The 25,489-nt window shown below is 39.3% G+C and overlaps 2 long non-coding RNA genes across 2 annotated transcripts in view; one reads left to right on the top strand and one right to left on the bottom strand.

Annotated features, from left to right (window-relative positions):
• Positions 1 to 25,489, top strand: part of LOC138424620 (uncharacterized) — a 694,361-nt gene that overhangs the window by 346,548 nt on the left and 322,324 nt on the right. The window contains exon 6 of the long non-coding RNA XR_011250888.1: positions 16,248 to 16,371. This is a non-coding gene — a long non-coding RNA (uncharacterized lncRNA). The remainder of the gene's footprint in view (positions 1 to 16,247; positions 16,372 to 25,489) is intronic.
• The window catches only part of LOC138424623 (uncharacterized), a 56,697-nt gene continuing 35,569 nt past the window's right edge, over positions 4,362 to 25,489 (bottom strand). The window contains exons 2-3 of the long non-coding RNA XR_011250890.1: positions 6,070 to 6,142; positions 4,362 to 4,994 (exon numbers count right to left, since the gene is read on the bottom strand). This is a non-coding gene — a long non-coding RNA (uncharacterized lncRNA). The remainder of the gene's footprint in view (positions 4,995 to 6,069; positions 6,143 to 25,489) is intronic.

Here is a 25,489-nt window from a genome sequence, read left to right on the forward strand (position 1 = left end):
CCTGTGATGCAGGAGACATGGGATCAATCCCTGGGTAGGAAAGATACCCTGAAAAAGGAAATGGAAACCCACTCCAGTATCTTTCCTGGGAAATCCCATGGACAGAGGAGCTTGGTGGGCTACAGTCCATGGGGTCTCAAAAGAGCTGGACATGAGGGAGCGACTAAACAACAAAAATAAATATGTAGTAGTATCTTATTATTTTAATTTGCAATTCCCCAGTGACATATGATATTGAACATCGTTTCATATGCATATTTGCCTCTTGTATACCTTCTTTGCTGAGGTGTCTATGAATGTCTTTTGGCCTATTTTTCAAGTAACTTGTTTGTCTTCTTATTGTTGAGTTTAAGAATTTTTTGTGTATTTTGGATAACATTCCTTTATCAGATGTGTCTTTTGTAAATATTTTCTCATAATTTGTGGCTTGTCTTTTCATTGTCTTGACAGTATCTTTCACAGAGCAGAAGTTTTTAATTTTAATTAAAGTTACCAACTATTCCTTTCATGAAAGTCATCGAGATTTTCTCCTAATTTTGCAATTTACATTTGGGTCTTCTACTTTGCATTAATTTTGTGAAAAGTATGTGTCTAGATTTTTTTTTTTGCATGTTACGTACAGTTGTTCCATCACTGTTTGTCCAAATGACTGTCTTTTCTCCATTGTATTGCTTTTGCTCCTGTGTCAAAGATTAGTTGCCTATATTAATGTGTCTGTTTCTGAGCTCTTTATTCTGTTCCAGCAATGTATTTGTCTATTCTTTTATTAATAGCACACTGTCTTGATTACTGTAACTTTATAGAAAATAAGGAAGTTGAATAGTTTATTACTCTGACTTTATTGTTTCTTTTTAATATTAACTCTTCTGCCTCCCCATATAACCTTTAGTGAAGTCGCTTAGTTGTCCGACTCTTTGCGACCTCGTGGACTGTAACCTACCAGGCTCCTCCATCCAGGGGATTCTCCAGGCAAGAATACTGGAGTGGGTTGCCATTTCCTTCTCCAGGGGATCTTCCTGACCCAGGGATTGAACTCAGGTCTCCCGCCTTGCAGGCAGACACTTTAACCTCTGAGCCACCAAGGAAGCCCATATAACCTTTAAAATCAGTTTATCAGCATCTGCAAAATAACTTTCTGAGATTTTGGTTAAGATTGCAGTGAATCTATAGATCAATTTGAGGAGAACTAGTATCTTAATAATATCAAATCTTCTCATCAATGAACATGGAATTTCTGATTGTTTATATTTGGTTCTTTGATTTCTTTTGTCAGTGTTTTGTAATCTTCCTCATATCAATCTGGTACATACTTTGTTAGATTTATACCTAAGTGTTTAATTCTTCATGGCGTTAGTATAAATGTGTTGTTTTTCACTTCAAATTCCACTTGTTCATTGCTAGTATATAGGAAATTAATTTCCTTTTGTATGCTGATGTTGTATCCTGCTACCTTGTTATAACTTTTTAGTTCTATTACTTTTTCTGTTGATTTCAGTCTACTCATGAAACCATCAAAGCATCCTTCATAAAAAAAAAAATCCTTCATTTCTGTTACAGTGTTTTGATCATTTGATCATTACAGCATTTCTTTTTTACTCTTTCTTTGAAAGAATATCCTTTCCCGTGTTTTAGCATATATGTCATTCCATTTTTTCCTTGGATTTTATCACTTATTTTGAGAAGTCACCTTTCACCATTATCATTGTTTCACTGAAGGTAATATGTTATTTTTTTCTAGCAGTTCTAAAATATTCTCTTTCCTTTTTTACTTTTATTAGCAGTTTTACCATGGTGTGTCTAGATAATATTTTCTTTGTATTTGTCTTCCTGGGAGTTTGTAGGACTTCTTGAATCTATTAGTATGACATCTTCCATTAGTTTTAGAAAACTCAACCATCATTTCCTAACATATTGATGTCCTATTTTATTCTTTTCTATTCCTTTCTAAGGTGCTATTCCACTTAGGTTAGACCTCTTCACCATGTCTACTATAGTGTATTAAAGGTGGCCAAAGTCTTTGCTCTTCTTCCCAGAAAGACATGGAATCTGTCTCTTCCAGCCCTACCCACTTGAAATCTGTACTTGCTTTGTGATTTGATTTTACTAAGAGTACCTTATCCTTGCAACTTCCCTGGTGACACAGTGGTAAAGAATCCACCTGATAATAGAGGAGACACAGGTTCAGTCCCTGGGTTGGGAAGATCCCCTAGAGAAGGAAATGGCAACCCACTCCAGTATTCTTGCCTGGGAAATCCCATGGGCAGAAGAGCCTGGTGGGCTACAGTTCATGGGGTCACAACAGATTCAGATATGACTTAGTGTCTAAACAACAACCCCTTATCCTGGTAGCAAGTGGTACTCAAAGTACAATATCTGAATAAGCATTATCAGCATTACATAGACCTTGTGTAAAATGTTTATTTTTTTTCTTATCCCAGACTTAATAAGTTAGAAACTCTGGAGAGAGGGCACAGTGAGTATCTTTGACAAATCCACAAGGTGACTTTGATGCATGCTAAAGTCTTAAAATGTCTGTCCTCAGCAGTAGTGATTGGTCTAAGAGGTGTCAGATGAACGAAGGATGTTTGAGTCCTTTCCTATGACTGTATGAACTCTAGAAGGAAGAAGCTCTCTCTTCCTGATGGCGTTGCTAAGGTGGTATGATGTAACCCTGGAGCTGTTGACAGCCACTGTCTTTCCCTTTGCAATAGAAGTCCCTGTGTGTAGGACAGCATGAGACTGACACATAAGTAAAATAATGTCAAGACAACTTTGTCTGAACCCTGACTCCAACTGTACCTGAAGTTCCAGACCAACCCTTGACTTAATTATGTGAACTTTTTTTTTCTCAAGCTAATTTGATTTGGTTTGTGTATTACAACTAAAGAATTGTGGCTAATACACAAGTAAACACCCACTTCCTCTTTCAGGTGATATCCCATGTAAAGCCCCTAAAGTATAAAATAGATAATTAGAGGTCTGCTCTGAATGGAACAGAAATAGAATCCCTCAAATCTTACCATATGGCTTTTCCCAGGCCTCCCTCAGCAACTCCTGGAGACTCTAAGAACAACCCTAAGGCAACATAGATTAAAGCCCACTTGTAGTAGACCTTTTCATGGCCTGTGACACAATCCCTAGTTCAACTTGATTTCAACTATAGCTGTAATGGCAAATTTGCTTTATGTGGCCCAAATCAAGCATCCTGCTTTGTCTGTCTGCCTTTCTGTCAGGGATTCTGTCAAGTCACTTGGTTTGCTTAGCATACATATAGGCAGCCTGAGAATTTAGGCAAACTTATGCAAGCCAGGGATGATACATAAGTTCCCTAGCTTTCCATCCTGTGCAGTCACATTTATTTGGCACAATCTCTAATTTTAGAGAGTCTCCCATGGGAATGGACCCTAGGAGTCCACAGTAGTATCAGAATCAGTGCTGCATTTTTTTCCTCCTTCCCTGCCTCCTCTTCCTATTTCTTTGTTCCTATTTTTTGTGTTTACTTCCAAAATACACCACCTACATTCAGTCCTTTTCTCATGCTAGTCTTTGGGAAAAACCTTAAGTAAGATTTCAGTGTTATAAGAAATAGAAATCCAATTAGGACATATGGTTTTGAATTCCACCTCTGTGAGTTAGGTTGTGATATAGGTCTAATCATTTCTTTTCTTTAGGCTTTAGTTGTGTCATTTGTAAAATAATGAAGGTGAATTAGCTGCTTACTTAGTTTCCTCAGCTCTGGCGTTTTAGGTTCCTTCTGGCTCTGACTTTCATGTAACTCTATGTACTGTTTCAGAAACTGAACGATTACACCAGAAACTAGAATGATGAAGATGGTCAATCTGAATAGACAGATCTTTGTGGTTTTTACCTCTTTTCTAAGCACCATATCTATTTTTTCCATTTCCCCTCCCAGAAGTATCTCGATGATCTGATTCACCCTTGATTGGTCTTTGCAAGATATAGACCCAGAAAAACAATCATAAATACTCAGACCTGAGCAAACTATATATAGGTTTTTGACAGCCCAGAAGCTCTCAAAACTACTGACATTCAGAGCCTTATGGTTATATAGGAAATAAAGACTGAACATAAAAGCAAGTATAAGCTGAATATGATCAACTATCTTGATGGCTAAATGCAGCATAATAGCCTAAGTACTTTAGGGCTGGAGCCAAAAATACTTAACAAAAAATGACTTCAATTTCATATTGATTTTAAAAAATGAAACGTTACACCTGGGGATCCAGCTGTGGATTTCAATCTACTTTTCCTTGTAATTTGAGACAAATTGAAGTCTATGATAATGAACATAATCAAGAAGGGAAAACCTATTCTTTTCTTCTTTCAGCAACTAGAAATGATCAATTTGAAACTTTATTGTTGTTGCTTGTACACAGTGGTAGCTTCCAGTGGGGCCTTAATATAATGATTGCATTGATTCCCCTTGAGGAAAAAAAGGAAGTGAAAAGACACTTTGTGTTTTAAAAGGAAGCAGGAAGAGTGTGGATGATATGGCACAGAGGAGATTCCTGCAGACTATTGTCAGGTGAGAGGTTTCCTCATGCTCATCAATGACTTCCCTCAGCACAGCTGGTCTTACCCAAGAAGAGGGAAAGCAGCTCCCTACAGACGTTGTTTAAGGGGTTCACGAAGGGCTCCTGTCTTTCAGCATGCTTTCTCCACTTGGTCCTTGGTGTGTGAAATTTCTTTCAAGTCAGAGCGCTCCCTTTGCCATGTAAAGAAATATTTTAGTGGAAAACACCTGTTTGAAGAGGTAGTGGATAGAGTTGGGAGTCAGGAGACAGAACCTTTGCTTCTGCTCTGTAGACAGTTGGCTCTATGAGCTCGAATAGGTCACTTAACCTTTCTGTGGCTTGGTCTTCACAACTCTAAAATGAGTGTGTTCAGAAAAGATGATCTCTGTCATCCTTTGCAGCTCCAAAATCTGGATTATTGTCTCCCCAGTACAGAAGAAGGTCATAGAACTCTGCTGTCTGCAAGGTATTAATGTGAAAGATGGAGGAAGTCATCAGGGATGCTAATGCTTTGTTAATTACACCAACATTTAAGTTACATTATCACTGCTCAATGCTATGTCATTGCCAAGAGGGCATCCAGTGCTGTTATCTTCAAAGCTTGCAACATTTTCCAAAAGTGACAATATGTAATAGATCATATCAGTATCACTTTGAATATGGACTCATATCAGAACTTATCTTTAGTTGATTCTGGAAATTCATCATTCTATAGCATACTGTTTGTACATTGGAAATTATTTGATGATTTTAAAAAAACTTTTATAATCCCTGATATTTTAGTAAAAGCTTCTTTAATTCTTCTTTATACCCATGACTCCCAATCTTTCTGGTGATATGTGACCACCCTCAAATCAAGAGCAGTTGGAAATTCATCTCAACTCTGAGGACAACGGATTTAGAGCAATTTGGACCTAATATGTAGACCACTTACATTTAAATGCTGCAACTTTTCAGCTCTAGTTATAGAATTCCTCCTTGTAATTCTACACAGTAGGAGTAATATTCAAATTTCCTGCAGCTTATTCTTGTAGAATAGGGGATTGAGATGCAGTTTACTTAAACCTGCTGTGGAGAGTTACTGTGGGAAAATATTCAAGTTTCCAGTAATTTTTCCTTCTTCTTATGTCCATTTTAAATGAAATAATGTAACATATACTTTACAGGTATTAATAGAACAATAAGAAGAGCCATAAAATACAATAGACCACACCTTTCTTGGTAGCTATAGTACATCTGCAGGTAGCACTACTAAGAGACATACATGAGGTTCCTATCCAAAAGATTTTTTCCTTGTATGAGAACAATACATACATCTTTACTTCTTTTGTAACACTGAATGCCAAATTCCAACAAGAAAATGGGAAATAATAGTGTAGTCACGCAGAAGATAACTAATGAACATGACAAAAGTCCAGTTTACATTATCCATACCAAATTGTTTTATTGAGAAAAAATTTTTTTATCAATAGGAAAAGCAGTGGGCTATGCATTTCTGCTTCAATAGAAACCTACTCAGCTCTTATTTAATTACCTTAGACAACTTTCTTCTCAGGAACAACAGCATTATAATGAATGTACCATTAGGCAGCAACCAGATTTATTTCCTGAAACAGAGAGGTTTGAAATCTACATTAAGTAGGAAGTTTCTGTAAGCAGAGAACAAAAATGGCTGAGAAAACTTACTAATGTAGAGCACGCCATTTGATCTCTTATAATTGTATACTGCTTGCTAAAAATTCAAAAATGAGATGGTAAGAGAAGAGGAAACAGCATGGGAGGAGACTAATGAAATGCTTGGGTTTCTAGAAACAACTTGAATTATTTCTGTTCTGCAGCTTATTCCTTTGAATGACATACAACATTATGGCTCAGTTGGTATTCAGATTATGGGACAACTGGATTCTAGTTGTGAGCTCATCACAGGGTGATCATCTTGGTATGATACTATCATTGTGAAGCTATAACCTGGTTAAATAAGTCTTGCCTGACATCTCTGCTTTGGCAGGATAAATTAGAATGATTGGGAGCTGTATGTGTGATATTTACAAAATTTTGGTCTCTCTTTTTAGAAGGTGTATGCGTGCATGTTTAGTCATGTCCATCTCTTTGCAATGCCATGGATGGTAACCCATCAGGCTCCTCTGTCTATGGAATCTTCCAGGCAGAAATACTGGATGGGTTGTCATTTCCTACTCCAGGGAATCTTATTAACCCAGGGACTGAACTCACATCTCCCACATTGGCAGGCAGATTCTATACTACTGTGTGCTACCTGGGAAGCCCCTTGTATAAGGCGCCCAAGTCTTTTTCGTTCTTCCTCTCAGGGACATTTATTAGGCCTGGCACAGAGACTGCTTGAAGTCAGTTTTTCTACTTGGTTTTTATGATTCTCATTGAGAAGGGGCAGAATAAAGAGAGAGATGAGAACTTCCCTGGAATGGGAATGAGGCAGAGGTTGATGGGTCCAAGTATATCAGAGACCAGTACCCTGAAGTTTAGTAGCAAGCCATGTGGTGGGATCTCAGAAGATAATGGTGGTGTGTCCAGACTGTGGAATCTATAGGTAAGCTAGTCAATGGTGATTATTTTTTCCTAGACTCACTTCCCCCATATTACCTCCTTGGCTTGACCCAGTTATCACACTGGAACCTGGAAAGACATCTAGAGAATGAGACAGAGGGTAGGGAGAATGGCCCTAGTGGTTGTGATTGAATCTACCAACAACTTGGCAAGATGGAGACTTGCATTCCTTTGATAGGACTGCTGTAAGAAAGTATTACAAACTGGTAGGGCTTAAATTACAGAGATGTATTGTCTTACAGTCTTGGGGGGCCAGAAGTAAGAGATGAAATGTCAGCAGCATTGGCTTCTTCTGAGATCTGTCAGGAAGAATTTGTTCCATGCCTCTTACCTATATTCTGGTGGTTTGCTGGCAATCTTTGGTGTTCCTTGGTTTGTAGACGTAGCACTCTGATCTTGGTTTTTGGCTTAATAAGCTATGTGTGTAAAATTGTCTTAGCTTGGGCTTCTATAGTAAAAGTTCACAGGCTGGATGGCTTAAATAATAATATTCCTTGCAGTTCTGGAGGCTTGCAGTCCAAGGTCAGAGCTCTGTGAGAGCCGGTGTCTGCTGAAGACACTTTTCCCAGTTTGCAGACAGCTGTCTTCTCCTTGCATCCTCACATGGGAGAGAGAGAGAGGATGCAAGCTGTCTTGTGTCTCCTCTTGTAAGAGTACTAACCTCACTCATGAGGCCTTTACTCTCATAACCTAGTTGTCTTCCAAGGGCCCCAGCTCCTGTTACCATTACAATGGAGGACAAAATTCAGTCCATAACAGTGATTGTGAACTAAGATTGGAAAGATTGTGGAAGGGAAAGATCTGAAAGTTAGGAAAAAATAACAGTCCTATTTTTCTAAGTTTCAGTTGAAATGCCTGTAGGACACACAGATGAAGATGTCAAGAAGGTAATAAGATAGATGAGCTTTGAGCTAAACCTTCAGGTTGGGGCTAGAGGATTGTTTCATACAGACTGTGTTTAAAATCAGGGTCCAGATGAGGTCATTTGGGAGACTATTTGGACAGAAAAGATGAAGAATAGGCCTTCCTGAACTCATACTTCAGTGACTGAAAAGGGAGAGGAAACTAGCAAAACTGGTTGAGAAGGGATGATCAGTGAGGTGGAAGGCAAATTGGAAGAAATCAAGAGATGGGAATATTTCAAGAGAAGTGGACCGGACAACTGTGCTACATGCTGCTGAGAGGTCAGGCCAGATGAGTATAACGAAGTAATCATCTGTGTTAGAAGTGTGGAAGACACCTCGATAAAAATGGTTTCAGTGGAATTGGAGTTGGGATAGGGATGGGGGAAATAAACCTAATTATAAAGGATTGAGAGGAGACTAGAAGCAAAGCAGAAATATATTCATTTAGGTAAGTTTTTTCAAGAATTTTGCTAAGAGGTAGAACAGAGAATATGGTGAATGGGTTATACTTCAGGGACAAAACCAACTAAAATCACAAGAAAACTTGGCTATATTACCTGTCAGGCTTCCCCTGTGGCTCAGCTGGTAAAGAATCTGCCTGCAATGTGGGAGACCCGGGTTTGATCCCTGGGTTGGAAAGATCCCCTGGAGAAGGGAAAGGCTATCCACTCCAGTATTCTGGCCTGGAGAATTCCATGGACTGTATAGTCCATGGGGTAGCAAAGAGTCAGACACAACTGAGCCACTTTCACCTTCACAGCTAGCATGAGCCAAGGTTCTGCACTATGAGGTCTTCTGATTTCTGGACACAGGCTGACAGAACTCTCCCAATCCAGAATATTCTTTCTTGAGGGAAGAAGGAAGGAGCAAGAAGCAGATCTGTGCTATGTATGAAGTCTTCAGCTTGTACTTGTCATACTTCATATTTGTTCACATTCTATTGACCAAAGCAAGTTATGTGACTAAGCTCAGTGTCACTGATGTAGAGGTGTATCTTCCTTCTACAGAAGATGCTGCACTTCTCATGGTGATGGGAAGGTATGTGTACTTGTCCTCTAAGGAAGAAGTGATTACTTGGGAGTAATAATGCAGTCTGCTCCCCAAGCATACACAAATTTTTGGTGGGTGATACAAATTTTGTTTGTATGCTGTTGAAAATAATGTGAGAAAGAGACACATTCATTATGGAAAAATGTCTGTAAAATAGATGTGTTTTAGGGGTAAGGATTAATAGGAGGAAAGGCATACATAAAGTATAGATATTAAAAGATTGATAGTTTTGCCATCTTTTATAATAAGACTTCTTTCTTTCTAAATTTTGATTCTTTTCTGACTTTGATATATTGTGAAACTTGAATGTTTAGGAATTTTCCTTCTGCCCTCAACAAAAGCAAATAGAGAGTTATTTTTAAATCTTGAATTGTCTAGAGACATTGCCACATTTTTGTAGTCATTATGACTATAGCGGAGGCTACGGAAGATATCATTATCCCCAGGACATGCCTCATGCATGTTAGAGCAGATCAGTTCACACTTACTGAGCGATTACTTGCATGAACTCCACCCATCATGTTTCTCAGGCAACTTTTTAATTAATGATTCTTTAATATTTTAAATTTGTTCATATCTTTTAGCTCTGGAAGAATGAAACCCAATTCCCTTTAATGAATACAAGATATGAAAGGAAAAGATAAATCTTATAAGCAAGTACTTTGAGAACAAAGCTCTTTAAATGTAGATATATCAGGTTCAGTGAAAAATTCTTACATATAAGTTTAGCCTCTTTTTGAGAACATTTGAGGAAAAGTTACATATCTATTAGGGTAGTAGAGCAGCAGGGCTTTTGCAGTGAAAACTGGATCTTCCTTATAATGTATATATTAAGAACATCAATCTTAGTAATAACTTCCACTAGATGAACACATACGAAGGATTTCATCTACCAAGAGTTAAGGAATGAATTCATTTCCTTCTCATAAAAAATATCCTTTTCTTCATAGCAAGGTATAAGGTAGTAACTCAAGTAATTATCACTGCAGGATGAGAACACCTACTTAAAATACTCTTGTATAGATGGTTATCTTGCTGTCTTCATTAAGCAAAGCCTTTGGGACTAGAGAGATGGGTGAGAATGCTCAAGTGTGTGGGCACTTCAATATGCAATGGAATTTTTCAGCAGATTTTGAGCTATTGAGTTGCCACTTGTCTTCTCTGAAAACCATGATTCTTAATTATGAGAAACACATTTTGACAAAGATTGAGAGTGGCAGAGACTTAAGTGGGAAAGTTAGCTGTCAGAATATCATCTGTCCCTCATTTTTCTGAATTTAGGAGAGTATTTGGGAACAAAGTCCCAATTTCATAGCTATTACTCCTTCACAGATAAATTGGCAGCGATTTGGGAGAGAGTCTCATGACATTTCTGTGATAATTTTTAATCACTTTTTTAAAAAAATCCACTTGGTTAGATTTTGAAACTTAGGTGTTGTCACAATCAATATCAAACTCAGAGACCTCTCTGGGAGACAAGTCTTCGGCTGAAGTTTGGACATAGATGGACCCAAGTTTCAAAACTGGTCCTACCACTCACTCACTCACTGACTTTGGGCAAGTTTCTTTATTTTGTTAAAGCAGGTTTAGCTCATCTAGAAACAAGAATGCTAGTACTGCCTTGCTAATTAATTTGTTTACTCTTTTAATAAATATGAAGTACTTACTATTTTCAGGCTTCCCTGTGGCTCAGTGGTAAAGAATCTGCCTGCCAGTGCAAGAGATGCAAGTTCAATCCCTGGGTCAGGAAGAGCCCCTGGAGAAGGAAATGGCAATCCACCTCAGTATTCTTGCTTTGGAAATTGCATGCACAGAGGAGCCTGACAGGCTACAGTCCAGAGGGGTCACAAAAGCATAGGACATGACTTAGTGACTAAACAATGACAGCTTCCTATATTCTCATCCCTGAGTTGTGTGCACTAGGGATACAAATAATAATAGCTAATTTGGGGGGTGAGTATTACCCAAGTTCAAGCCCATTCTAAATATATCTCCTTTATTTTTCCCATCAGTTTTATGAATAAAATAGATGTTCTAATGCTCATTTATTAGATAAGAGTTAGAGTTTAAGTAACTTGTCCAAGTTACATAAAGTAGAAATCAGGAAACTAAAATTCAGATCAAGACAGCTTTCAGTTGAAGCGCAACTTGTCCGAGTTACATAAAGTAGAAATCAGGGAAACTAAAATTCAGATCAAGACAGCTTTCAGTTGAAGCACATGCTCTTATCCACTGTACTGTACTCTAGAGATACAAAGGTAGAACTCCTGATGCTAGTGTTGACACAGAAAAGAAGATAAACAGTTATATTAAATGAATGTGCAAAGTATCCAGACATTTTGGAGAAACAAGCACCCTGGAATCAACTTTGGTCTGAAATCTAAGACCGTGATAAATCTATGAAAGTTTTATCTAGAGTCTGGATTGTTGCTGATTTCAGAGTCACTGATATCAGAAACACACATACATACTAGAGCTTTAAAATGCTAGTATTTATCATTTTAAAGTCAGACATTCCATAAAAATTAATGATGCCACAGTGATAAGTACCAAAAATTTTACCAAATGTCTGCTTTTGAGGAAATACTTAATCCATGCCACCATTTACATTAAAGAAGGACTATTTAAAAGATCCTGGTACTGATAATGATTGATACTACTAAGAATATACTTCACAGAAAATATGCTGATATAATTTTCATTAATCAAGTGCATATTTTAATAAAAATATGAAAAGTTATTTTTATGAGCACATTATAGGAGGATGTGACGTGTGAACTGTACCGTAAAGGTGCCAATAAATCAGAATGAAAATGGTGCATTTTTAATGACTTGAAGTTTGGGTTAGATAAAATGAAATTGGAAAGTTTTGAATTAATAGCTCATCACAGGCTTGGAGACTTGCTTGCAATCCAGTGTTTGTATATATTGTATGCTATTAACTTGAAAGCAAAAATGGCTTATGTAAAACATTGCTTTTTGTTAATTAGACAACTTCAAGCCTTTGAACATGAATCATTAACTGCTGATATTGCCCTAAGGACAAATGTTTGTGATCTCATGGGGCTTTTAAAATAAAGAAGATGGGGAAACAATGAGGAAAGGAAAGTGCTTATTTCTCAGTTTTAGATTGTCCAATTATTCCAAGTAGAGAAAATCATTAATAGGGTCCCTTAAAATAGAACTAAGTGGGAAACTAGGAAGAAAGAATCCTCAGTTGCAGGCATGAAATTTGATGATAATTTTAATAGATAAAAATTATGAAAAATTGCTATTTATTATTTTAATAGTGACAGGAGACTAATGCAAGTTCCTATATGTGAAGAAAATGTGACTTGTGACAGCAATATCTGCCAGTCTGTAGTCTGTGAGACTACAGACTATGGAACTCTGTTTGCAAAGAAACCCATCAGCCATTATTAAGGAATCCTGTGATGTTCTTGGCAAAGACTATGTAGGTTGGAAAGGAGATTTCATTATATATTTAAATACACTTGGATTCATAGTTCACTGATCTTGAACACCTTGACTCTCATTTCAGCTCAGGTTTCTTTGGGTCTTAATTAATGGTGATTTTTGCATTTATTACATCACATTGAGAGGGGCTTTTTCCCATATGCTGTTTTTGTTAGTGATGCTGAGTGCTTTATCCAGCAATCCAGACCATATGACAGATTTCCTGGGAATGTTTACAGGATTACCTCTGTGATACTTGGTGTCAGTATCTACTATACACATATTGGCAAAAGAATCACATGCCCTAGTTTATTCTGCATAACTATATATAACCAGGCCTAGCCCACTTTGCTCTGCTTTTACAGCTCCTCTGGGGCCTCTGCTGGTGGGAAACAAAAGTGTAGAGATGACAGGTCAGCACCAACATGCAATTTCATTGACATGGAGAGATATCCGCACTCAGAGGTTATAGGCGGGGGTTTAAGGAGAAATGGAATGAGGTAGTCAAAACAGAAAAACAACTCTTTATCACTCTGTAAAATGAGAAGTTCATGTTTAAAGATTGCAGATGTTATGACTATTTGTTGCTTTGACAGCTTACATTCATTCCTTGGGCTTTCTCTGAAATTATCTGAGGGTCAGGTTGGGTTTTTTCCTTCTAACACTTTTTTCCTTACTTTTCTTTCCTCCTCTGCACTCTTCTTGTTATTTCTTCTGTTCTGCTCCTAACAATGAGGAGCAAGTAAGTGGAGGTCAGAAGGTCTGACCACGCTACTCCCCACCTTCTCTTCCTTGCCTGCCTCTCTCCTTAAAGCCATGAATGGAATAATGGCAGCGTATTTGTGTCTTTTTTGTCTGACCACTTCATAGCATTCTTGTGCTCAGAACCTTCCATTTGAGTCACCATTTGTTCTGCTTCAGCGTCCTGGCCTAGTAAATCTGACTCTCCCAAGTCCTCTCCCTCATATCTCACTTTCCTATGACTTATGAAAGTGCCACTGTAGGAAGGTATTTTTTCTAGTTCACTTTTCAGGGGAGAGGATCTCTTTATGTGCTTCATTTTAATAAAAATGGTGGCCCTTTTGCATTGGCTGGTGTCATTTCATGATAGTCTTCAGGCAGTAAAAGAGAGAAACGTATTGTAAATGAAAGCAACAGGCACCATAGGCTCAGATGGGTGCAAGGCATTTTGAACAGCTAATTGTCTTCTTTGTGTGTGGGTGATTATTAGATGTTTAATGACCATTACTGTTAGAATTTTAGATGGTCTTAGATCTGGGTTAGCAGTTTGAAATCTGGCTACATTAGCTAAAGCCTCATTGTAGGAAGTCGTATTTCTTTCTACCTGTTTCTAAATGAGAGCCCAAGCAAGGTTTAGTTTTCACTTAAACAGAAAAGTGGTTTTTTTCACTGGGGTTGGGGGTATTACAGGAGTGTAGGCCTATATTGTCAACAATTCTTACTAATTGCATAATAAGCTTTAATCATATAATAAGCACTTGGGGATTTAGAAAAAAGGGACATTCAAATGTTTGGAAAGACATCCTGTTTATAGTTTTATGTGTGGAGGCAGTGCATATCTTTTTGATCACTGATTCTGAGATTCTGTTTCTGTTTGTGTGAAGCCTAGGAAGAGATTCGGTCCATAAGGGACACTCCGTAAGTGTTTGCTAAATGAATGAATACAAAATGCAAACACATGGAAAGGAAATCCACTGTGAGCAAGATGAAGATGCTCAGGCACTGTGAATGAGCCATCAGAGGAGAAAGCGAGAGCAATGTCTTTAGTAGAAATAGTGAGTAAACGCACACAGTGTGTACTGCTTTGTCTTTGTGACCTCTCAGTGCCTTAGCCTCTTCATGGATAAAATAAAGGGCCATAATTAGTTCAATGTTTTTAAAACATTAACTTTGTGCATAATAATCACCTTGTTGAGTATAGGGTGTGGGAACCCATCCTCAGAAGTCTGGTTTGGTGGCTCTGGCTCGACTTTAGGATTTTGCATTTTGTATAAGCCCCATGGACAATTCTGAGAGTAGTGTCCGTGGATGATCTTTAAGTTTCTTATGTACCTTAGAATTTCTCCTTCTACTTGTCCCAGAGTACTGACATCTTCTAAAAGTCCTGATGTCCTCAGAAATTCATCATTTATGGTGCTTCTTATAACTCCCCATTATTCCCTGTCTACACCCTGCAATTCTGATCTTTAGTATCTCTGTTAAGTGGAGATTTTGAAGCTCAGTCACTTCTACGAATCAATGGCTGTTCAGAAAGTTGTGACTGGAATGAAGCCAGAGTCCTCTGTACAAGAGATGGCCTCCCCTGCTCGAGGAACTGCTTCCCTCAGAAAGGGCTGTGAGAGGGAAGGATCGTGACTGACCCACCCAGGTCAGTGCTCTCCAACTTCCTCCCACATGCGCATCTCTTTTTGAAGACTGTCCTGCTCAGGGTCACTGAGATATTTCTGATAGAGTAGAAGCCACAATGGGTTCAGCTGCTCTCTGTTCCAGTGAGGCATTTCCGTTTTTGATATGCTGTGCTTTATGTGACAAAATGTGGCAGGCCCTACATGAACCTTCACTGCTGTTATTGTTGAAACACTAGTATCTGTTTTCACCTCCACTCATACCTGCCAAAATTCCTTTCAGTGATGAATATTCTTTAGCTGAGTTGATGGACTGTGGCCCTCTGGACTTGAGTTCCAGTATACATGCCTGGAGTAAAATGACATTTATTTTCCTTCTGTTTCATTTTATATGATTTTTTTAGGAATGCATTTTATAGTTCAATAGCCATAAAAAGTGAATGTGCATGGATAATCCTGTTAAATATCTCTTTCCTCCTAGTGCTCTGGAATTTCGTTTTAAATATGATAAATCTTTCCTATCAGCTTGTCATTCCTCCCGTCTCTTCCTTGCATGCATGCTTATGCATGCTGAGTCATGTCTGACTCTTTGTGCCCCCATCAACTATAACCCACCAGGCTCTTCCGACCATGGGATTTCCCAGGCAAGAATACTGGAGTGGGTTGCCATGCCCTCCTTCAGGGGATCTTCCTGATCCAAGGATTGAACCCACATCTCTTGCATCTCCTGCAGGCAGATTCTTTACCACTGAGCCACCAGGGAAGCCCCATCTCTTCCTTAGATCACTCTGATTTTCTGGTTGGTGAAGACTGTTTGCAGCATTCTGCAAGTGCCTCTGCCTTAACAAGGCTTTGTGAAACATATATCATTGTCCTCTCGCTCAGATTGCAAATATTGTCCTGCAAGTTCATTTCCATGATGTATTTTGGGAAGCAATATCTTGCCAAGTTGAGAATACGGTGCTTGAAATGTTGTAGATACCTATAAATGCTGTTGAATGAATGGATTAATGTCTGGATGCTGGGTGTCAACGAGTTTTAAATTTTTAAACCTGGCTATGCTACTTATGAGTTTTGTCTCCTCAGACAACTCACTCAGCCTTTCTGAACCTCAGTTTCCTAATCTATAAATGAGGAACTTAGACTAAATGGCCCCTTTCTGCTAAAAACTGCAGTAATTCTAATATAGCTCTAAGGATTAAAAGAAAAAAAAAAACACCCTGGATAGGAGTGATTGTGTATTAAGTGTTTTCCTAACTCTGTTAGGATATTTTCAGCTACATATTCAAAGTAACAAAATCCCAGACTGAAATAGCTTCCACAATAAAGAAATGTATTATCTTATATAACAGGAAGAAGAGCGGTAGCGCAGGCTTCATATTTCAGCACTTCAGCAACTCAGCAGTGTCATCAGGAACCCAGGAGCTTTCAGTCTCTGATCTGCATTCTCTCACATAGCTGGTTCTCGTGGCAGCTGTAAGTAAACTGGAGCATCATGCTTTTTTTTTTTTTCACATACAGTGAGAGAAGAAAATCTCCTAGCCAACCGCACAGTATAATTCCTTCTCTTCAGGCTGGTTGGACCATGTGAAGACCTGTGTCTTATCTTTGGGCCAGCTGATTCCTGGAGGACTTGAGTGGGATGATTGGATTGGACTGGTCATCTGGGGTAGGATGGGGTCCCAACCGCAGTGTCCTCTGTGCACTATTAACTGTTATGCATTTGGTCTTGTAGTGCCAGGTAGAAGGCAAAATCTATCTTTGAAGTCTTTACACACATAGAGTGTCTTTCTTCCAGCTAAACAGTAAGGCCTTTGTACCCCACTTTGCTTAGTCACTGGATATAGGCTGTCCTAAAAAAGGTGTGACCTCAGTGAGCCTGCTCCCTGGAGCTGAGGCAGCCCCAGAGAAGTGACAGCTGGATGCGGTTGGCTGACCACACTCCTCGCAGTTAGGAAGTGAGGCCTTTCTTGAAGGGGATCTGGGCAGTGCCTTTTTGTGTCTATCATAGGGATACCAAAGGCAAATTCTGCCTCTATCCTGATTCTGCCCATATTCTGGATTGTGTCCAGTGAGTGTTACTAAAAGTAGTGACCAGGGGCCTATTTGACTAAAACGGGTAGGAGCCTGGGCGTGATAAGACTGCAGATGTCATTTCCACACTTGCTAAAATGCTTGTAGAAGGACATCTTTCAGTCTGGCCTCATTTCCTTAAAACTAAGGTCTCATTTACTCCTCAAAGATGCAATTTTGGAAATGGACCACATTGAATCAAAAGATAAGAACCACATTTTCTCATCACAGCAATGAGGTCAGGCCAAACCAGGTCACCAGATTTCATTGTTTTTCTGAAGTTGGTGGATTTCTGGGAGTGGGCTAAACTTAGTAAATGGGATGCTTGCGGGATTTTGGAGTTCAAAGTTTACTCCCCTCAGAGAGTATGTGAACTAGATTGATGTAGTAATCATTTCACTATGTATATCAAATCATTTTGTTATATACCATAAGTATATGATTTTTATTTTAAAAAAAAAGACTAATATGGGCCCAGTGATAAAGCAACTCTTGGTGTAGCTAAGAAAACAAATATACGTGATGTAATAAAACATGGATCAGACAAGCCCATATTTGAATTCCGCATTATCACTTAATTGTACGATATTGGGCAAGTTTCTTAACCTCTCCAAGTCTGCATCCTCATTTGTAGGAAGGATTAGTTATTGCTGCTGTTGCAGTTATTATTTTTATTTCCACTGACCCTCTTGATTAGTCTCTGCCTGTATTGCCTCTTAAAATGTGTAATTCAGAGATGAATATAATATGCCGGACCTGGTATGATCCAAGTGGCACTGCGTGGGACTCACCTTTCCTTGTCCTAGACCGTATATATCTGTGAACACTGCACTGTTTGTGGTAGAGCAAATAACAACCACACACATTGTTGGCTCAGTTGCGATCAATACCTGCAGGTCTTTTTCTCACCAACTGCAGATAAGTCAGGTTTCTCCTTGCCTCCCATCCATCAAACACAATTGAATTAACCAAAAAGTAGGAGCTTATGTTTATCTCAGTCAAATTCTATGCTATTTCAAAAATGAGGGGAATGTTTCTTGCCTATCACATATCCCAGCTGTACCAGTTATCTGTGAATTACTGGTCCATGCAAGGAGGAAAGAAATTTACTTCTCTTGTTCGGGGACCCTGGCTGACCCCCTAACTCATCTGCAGAAGCACTGGTTTCCAGTGTGACCTGGAGATGTTTTCTCTCCTGTATCACCTGCTAGCATTTTTGTGTTACTATTAGGAGATATGATAAAGTCTGCACCATACTAATGTGCCCATAGAAGAGGGCTGGAGAAGTGTAGACTCTTCCTTCTCATTCAGATATCATATGCAGTAATACTTCCATGTTATTTTTCTTTTTTAAAAAATAATTTTATTTATTTACTTTTGGCTGTGCTGGGTCTTCATTGCTGCACTGGCTTTTCTCTAGTTGCGGTGAGTGGGTCTGCTCTCTAGTTGTGGCCCTCAGGCTTCTCATTGCAGTGGCTTCTCTTGCTGCTGAGCACAGACTCTAGGGCGTGCGAGCTTCAGCAGTTGCGGCACATGAGCTTAGTAGATGCAGCTCCCAGCCTCTAGAGCACAGGCTCAATAGTTGCAGTGCATGGGCTTAGTTGCACTGTGGCACATGGGATCTTCCCAGATCAGGTTCTGAACCTGTGTCTACTGCAGTGGCAGGCAGATTCTTTACCACTGAACCACCAGGGAAGCCCTCCACATTATTTTTCAATGGGCAGACAGGTCTGGAATCTGGCTTTCTAAGATGCTACAATAGCTTTAATTGGGAGGTCAAGCCCAGCACAGGTTAGTAGGGACATTTGCAAGCAAGCTCTGTGAAAGAATCCTCTCAAAGAGGTTTGGGGACTGCCAATAGATTTTTTAAAGTCTCTCCCATCTTTTCTGTCCAGAATGTGTCTTGCTTCTTTACAGGTCACATCAAGTACCTGGGCTTGCCTGATGGATGTGAGAGCCCTTGATCCACCCGACCTGGGCTCCCAAGCATCAAGATGCAGTGACTGCAGGGGAGGGGAGCTGGCTTAGGACAGGTTTCCACACCAGCTCTGTTAGAGTGGTAATTAGAGGGGCTGTCATTAGGTTCCTCTTAACAGCTTCCTTAAATGTGCTGACTTGAATTTATTTAGTTTCAGGGGTTCTCTAAGCAGTCATAACTGTATTTTAAATAGTCATTTCTATAAATTACAAATGTCATTTTTCTTTAGCCGAAGAATTTCAATGACCCAATTATTCAAAACTAAATTTACTCAAGTGTATTTTTTTTTCCTTCCACAAGTGTGTGTTCCCTGGGCCTGCAAAGAAACACAAAGTTGCCATCAGATTGGCTAAATAGAGCTGATAGATGGGGCTGTCAGAATTTATTGCTAATTTGGCTGTTAAGCCTTGCAAGGACTTGACAGCATTGGTGCCTTCCATAATGATATTTACTGTCTGGTCTTGGGTTTGAACGTCAGTTTCCACAAGTGCTGGTAAACACCCAGCTTTGCCCTGCATTTGCAATATATATCCTAAACTTACTTGATTTCTTTTGGTAAAGGGCAGTTCACAAGTGTGGCAATAGTGTTAATGCATTCTGTTTGTTATCATCATTCCCGTGTGCTGTGACTTATGCTGGATATGTGGGTGAACAAGTGACCATTCTGACAGTGGCACTGAAAAGCCTAAGGATATGGAAAAAATGAAATATACAATATCCTATTGTTACTTCCTTGGTTAAAGGTAGAAATTATGGCTAAAGTAAAAGAACTGCATGAATTTGCTGGAGTTGTGTAGTACGGGAAAAATTAGAAATGCATTTGTTGTCATTTACAGGCAGGTATTAAGAGTCTAAGTATTAAGTATTAAGAGTCTAAGATCACATGTTAAGAGCTCAAGTTTACCTGTGTCTGATTCCTGGCACCACTCTTACCACTTGTGTGACCTTGGGTAAATTACTTATTCCCTCTGAGCCTCATTTTCCAAGTTATAGTTTGGGGATGATATTATATGTAAAATGAGAAGTGTAAAATGGGAAGGATAATAATCTTTTTCTCTGAGATTTGTTATGAGGAGATTGTGTTAAGCTGTTGGCCATTACCTTCACAGAACGTACACACTTCATGTTGGCTGTTGTTATCATCAGTTCAAAGTTTGAAGGTACTGTTGAATGACTGCTTCACGGAATTCTAGGATGAAGGTAACCCCATGAAACAAAGAAAAGGCAGAAGGAGGACCAATAAATGATTCTCTTCCTACCTTCCATAAACTTTCTTTGAGTTTGCTATGTGCATAGCACTGTAATGGAATATTTGACCTTCCAAAAATTACATAATAATAATAGGGAACTAAGGCCTTGCTTTTGAGAATTCCATAATCAGACTATGATTAGACTAGACTATATCTAAAGTATTTTTTGCATAAGAACCTGTGATTGGGATCTCGTCACATTCAAAATTGATGATTGTCATCTTACACTTCCAGGGAAGTGTGGGATGAATAGTGAAGTCTTTGGATTGGAGGACTGTTTAAGGAGGAGTTTGAAAATGTAGCCAGAATCCATCCCCCATCTCCATCTTAGGCCTTCAGGACTATCCTGGCCCAGTGTCTTGGTGCAAAACTGAAGGAGAAAAGGATTTCTCCAGATAGTATGGTTGACTCCCCAGTGTTTTAAGGTGGCTCTCTACCATAGATAATTATTCTAATAACTAATGTTTCAGTTCAGTTCAGTTGCTCAGTCGTGTCCGACTCTTTGTGATCCCATGAATCGCAGCCCACCAGGCCTCCCTGTCCATCACCATCCCCCGGAGTTCACTCAGACTCACATCTGTCGAGTCCATGATGCCATCCAGCCATCTCATCCTAGGTCGTCCCCTTCTCCTCCTGCCCCCAATCCCTCCCAGCATCAGAGTCTTTTCCAATGAGTCAACTCTTCACATGAGGTGGCCAAAGTACTGGAGCTTCAGCTTTAGCATCAGTCCTTCCAAAGAAATCCCAGGGTTGATCTCCTTCAGAATGGACTGGTTGGATCTCCTTGCAGTCCAAGGGGCTCAGAAGAGTCTTCTCCAGCACCACAGTTCAAAAGCATCAATTCTTCAGTGCTCAGCTTTCTTCACAGTCCAACTCTGACATCCATACATGACCACAGGAAAAACCATAGCCTTGACTATATGGACCTTGTTGGCAAAGTAATATCTCTGCTTTTTAATATGCTACTAGGTTGGCCATAACTTTCCTTCCAAGGAGTAAGCGTCTTTTAATTTCATGGCTGCAATCACTATCTGCAGTGATTTTAGAGCCCCCCAAAATTAAGTCTGACACTGTTTCCACTGTTTCCCCATCTATTTCGCATGAAGTGATGGGACCAGATGCCATGATCTTCGTTTTCTGAATGTTGAGCTTTAACCCAACTTTTTCACTTTCCTCTTTCACTTTCATCAAGAGGCTTTTTAGTTCCTCTTAACTTTCTTCCATAAGGGTGGTATCATCTGCATATCTGAGGTTATTGATATTTCTCCGGGCAATCTTGATTCCAGCTTGTGTTTCTTCCAGTCCAGCGTTTCTCATGATGTTCTCTGCATATAAGTTAAATAAGCAGGGTGACAATATACAGCCTTTACATACTCCTTTTCCTGTTTGGAAACAGTCTGTTGTTCCAAGTCCAGCTCTAACTGTTGCTTCCTGACCTACATACAGATTTCTCAAGAGGCAGGTCAGGTGGTCTGGTATTCCCATCTCTTTCAGAATTTTCCACAGCTTATTGTGATCCACACAGTCAAAGGCTTTGGCATAGTCAATAAAGCAGAAATAGATGTTTTTCTGGAACTCTCTTGCTTTTTCCATGATCCAGCAGATGTTGGCAATTTGATCTCTGGTTCTTCTGCCTTTTCTAAAACCAGCTTGAACATCAGGGAGTACACGGTTCATGTATTGCTGAAGCCTGGCTTGGAGAATTTTGAGCATTACTTTACTAGCATGTGAGATGAGTGCAATTGTGCAGTAGTTTAAGCATTCTTTGGCATTGCCTTTCTTTGGAATTGGAATGAAAACTGACCTTTTCCAGTCCTGTGGCCACTGCTGATTTTTCCAAATTTGCTGGCATATTGAGTGCAGCACTTTCACAGCATCATCTTTCAGGATTTGAAACAGCTCAACTGGAATTCCATCACCTCTATTAGCTTTGTTCGTAGTGATGCTTTCTAAGGCCCACTTGACTTCACATTCCAAGGTGTCTGGCTCTAGATTAGTGATCACATCATCATGATTATCTGGGTCGTGAAGATCTTTTTTTGTACAGTTCTTCCATGTATTCTTGCCACCTCTTCTTATTATCTTCTGCTTCTGTTAGGTCCATACCATTTAGTGGTCATTTACTACCTGCTGCACACTGTATTAATCCTCTATGTATATGTTTTATTTAATTCTTACACTAAACCTGTAATCTAAATATATTAGAATCCTTATAATTCAATTACTTGGGTGGCAATTGAAACTAAATGGGATGAAATAAGTGGAAACATTGGAACCTCAGCTCAGATTACCTGACTGCACAGCTTATGCTCTCAACCATGCTGGTGCTTAGTACCAGCATGATGACATGGACTAGTTCTTTACCGGCTCTTATTCTCACTCTTCTCATCTGTAAACCAGGGGCACTGGGCTCTCTAAGACCCTTCCAGTTCAAACATCCTGTGATTTTAAATGTGTTGAATGTTTTATATCCACTTTTCTAACTCTTTGTCTTTCCCTCAAACTACTTGAGGATGGATTGAAGAGAAATAGTGTGTATATGCAGTTTATTTTCTTTCTTAAAAAAAAAATTAAGCTGACCTAAATTGGCCACCTACACATTTTAAACATTGACAGTTTTTGTGTCTGATTCTGGCCCTGAGGTACACCTATCTTTGCCTACAGAGATGTCTGAGAGCAGCTCTCTGGGGACATTTGATGAGTCTTGGCTGAAGCAAGATAATGATTGTGGCCGGTAGAATTTTCCAGCCAAACAAGAGCTGAGACTTGAGGAAAACAGGTAATAGCTGAGTCTTTATGAAACAGAAGCATTTAGAAACTTATGAGTACTTGGGAATGTGTGATAGCAAATAATATGACTTCATTTAATTCAGACTTAACCTAAACCCATTCAGGTTTGACCATTAACTGGGAAGCTATGAACACTGGATAATGGAGGTGATGGAATTCCAGTTGAGCTATTTTAAATCCTGAAAGATGATGCTGTGAAAGTGCTGTACTCAATATGCCAGCAAATTTGGAAAACTCAGCAGTGGCCACAGGACTGGAAAAGGTCAGTTTTCATTCCAATCCCAAAGAAAGGCAATGCCAAAGAATGCTCAAATATCACACAATTGCACTCATCTCACATGCTAGTAAAGTAATGCTCAAAATTCTCCAAGCCAGGCTTCAGCAATATGTGAACCGTGAACTCCCTGATGTTCAAGCTGGTTTTAGAAAAGGCAGAGGAACCAGAGATCAAATTGTCAACATCCACTGGATCATCAAAAAAGCAAGAGAGTTCCAGAAAAACATCTATTTCTGCTTTATTGACTATGCCAAAGCCTTTGACTGTGTGAATCACAATAAGCTGTGGAAAATTCTGAAAGAGATGGGAATACCAGACCACCTGACCTGCCTCTTGAGAAATCTGTATGTAGGTCAGGAAGCAACAGTTAGAACTGGACTTGGAACAACAGACTGGTTCCAAATAGGAAAAGGAGTACGTCAAGGCTGTATATTGTCACCCTGCTTATTTAACTTCTATGCAGAGTACATCATGAGAAACGCTGGACTGGAAGAAACACAAGCTGGAATCAAGATTGCCCGGAGAAATATCAATAACCTCAGATATGCAAATGACACCACCCTTATGGCAGAAAGTGAAGAAGAACTAAAAAGCCTCTTGATAAAAGTGAAAGAGGAGAGTGAAAAAGTTGGGTTAAAGCTCAACATTCAGAAAACGAAGATCATGGCATCTGGTCCCATCACTTCATGTGAAATAGATGGGGAAATAGTGGAAACAGTGTCAGACTTAATTATTTGGGGCTCTAAAATCACTGCAGATAGTGATTGCAGCCATGAAATTAAAAGACGCTTACTCCTTGGAAGGAAAGTTATGGCCAACCTAGTAGCATATTAAAAAGTAGAGATATTACTTTGCCAACAAGGTCCATATAGTCAAGGCTATGGTTTTTCCTGTGGTCATGTATGGATGTCAGAGTTGGACTGTGAAGAAAGCTGAGCACTGAAGAATTGATGCTTTTGAACTGAGGTGCTGGAGAAGACTCTTCTGAGCCCCTTGGACTGCAAGGAGATCCAACCAGTCCATTCTGAAGGAGATCAGCCCTGGGATTTCTTTGGAAGGACTGATGCTAAAGCTGAAACTCTAACACTTTGGCCACCTCATGCGAAGAGTTGACTCATTGGAAAAGACTCTGATGCTGGGAGGGATTGGGGGCAGGAGGAGAAGGGGATGACAGAGGATGAGATGGCTGGATGGCATCACCAACTTGATGCACATGAGTTTGGGTGAACTCCGGGAGTTGGTGATGGACCGGGAGGCCTGGCGTGCTGTGATTCATGTGGTCGTAAAGAGCTGGACACGACTGACCGACTGAACTGAGCTGAAGTGTAAAGATACAGTAGATAAAAGGAAAGTAAACTAGAAAAATTTCAAGTCCAGTCCATGGAAATGTGTGAAGTTTTACCTTTTGGAGATTTTACTCTCTTTCTTCAAACAATGATGAGTATTATAAATGCAAACTTACCCAATAATTGACAATATTTGTTACTAAAATAACATTACAAACAGAGAGTCGTTGACCCAAACCAACAATTCATGGATATAAATGGGAGATAAACAAGAATCATCCATCTGTTATTCATAAACTTAGTTATTCATTCAGTAATTTTATAAAATTGACTGCAACTCAATTCTCCTACCCAACTACCACCTTGCTAACTCTTCCCATTGGTTTTCTTTCAGCTTAAATGTTGCAAACTGGCTCCTACCTCCAAACTGTGTTGGTGTCCCTGACATGCTTTCAAAGGCTTCCTATACTTCTCATAATAGAACTTAACACATTCTATTGTAATTGTTTATTTCTCAGTCACAGAGTTTTTGGCATTTTGTTCAAGACAATTCTTCACTGTGTTAAATTATCCCATATGGTGCTCACTAAATACCAGTAGATTGTCCAAGTCATTTGACACTCAAAGATACCACCATTTATTTCCAAATTCTGTATATGAGTGAATATTTTTCCTAGTTGAGCACCAGTGGAGGAATATACATTCCAAGAAGGCAGGCATCATGCATTCTTGTTCAGTATTATATTCCTTGTATCTAGCATGCTGCCAAGACACAAGCTGTGCTCAATAAAAGTACATTTTATTGAGTGAGTGTAACTAGTTCCTGCTTGGTTGGGACTGGTGTGGAGAGAGGGAAAAATAACAAAGCCATTTGAAGTGTTGGATAAGAGGATCTCAGGATGCTTTACAGTGCCATGTGCCAAGAAGTCTGCTGCTGATT

This window comes from Ovis canadensis, chromosome 19 (assembly GCF_042477335.2).
Source record: "Ovis canadensis isolate MfBH-ARS-UI-01 breed Bighorn chromosome 19, ARS-UI_OviCan_v2, whole genome shotgun sequence".
In the NCBI taxonomy this organism is placed as follows: Eukaryota; Metazoa; Chordata; class Mammalia; order Artiodactyla; family Bovidae; genus Ovis; species Ovis canadensis.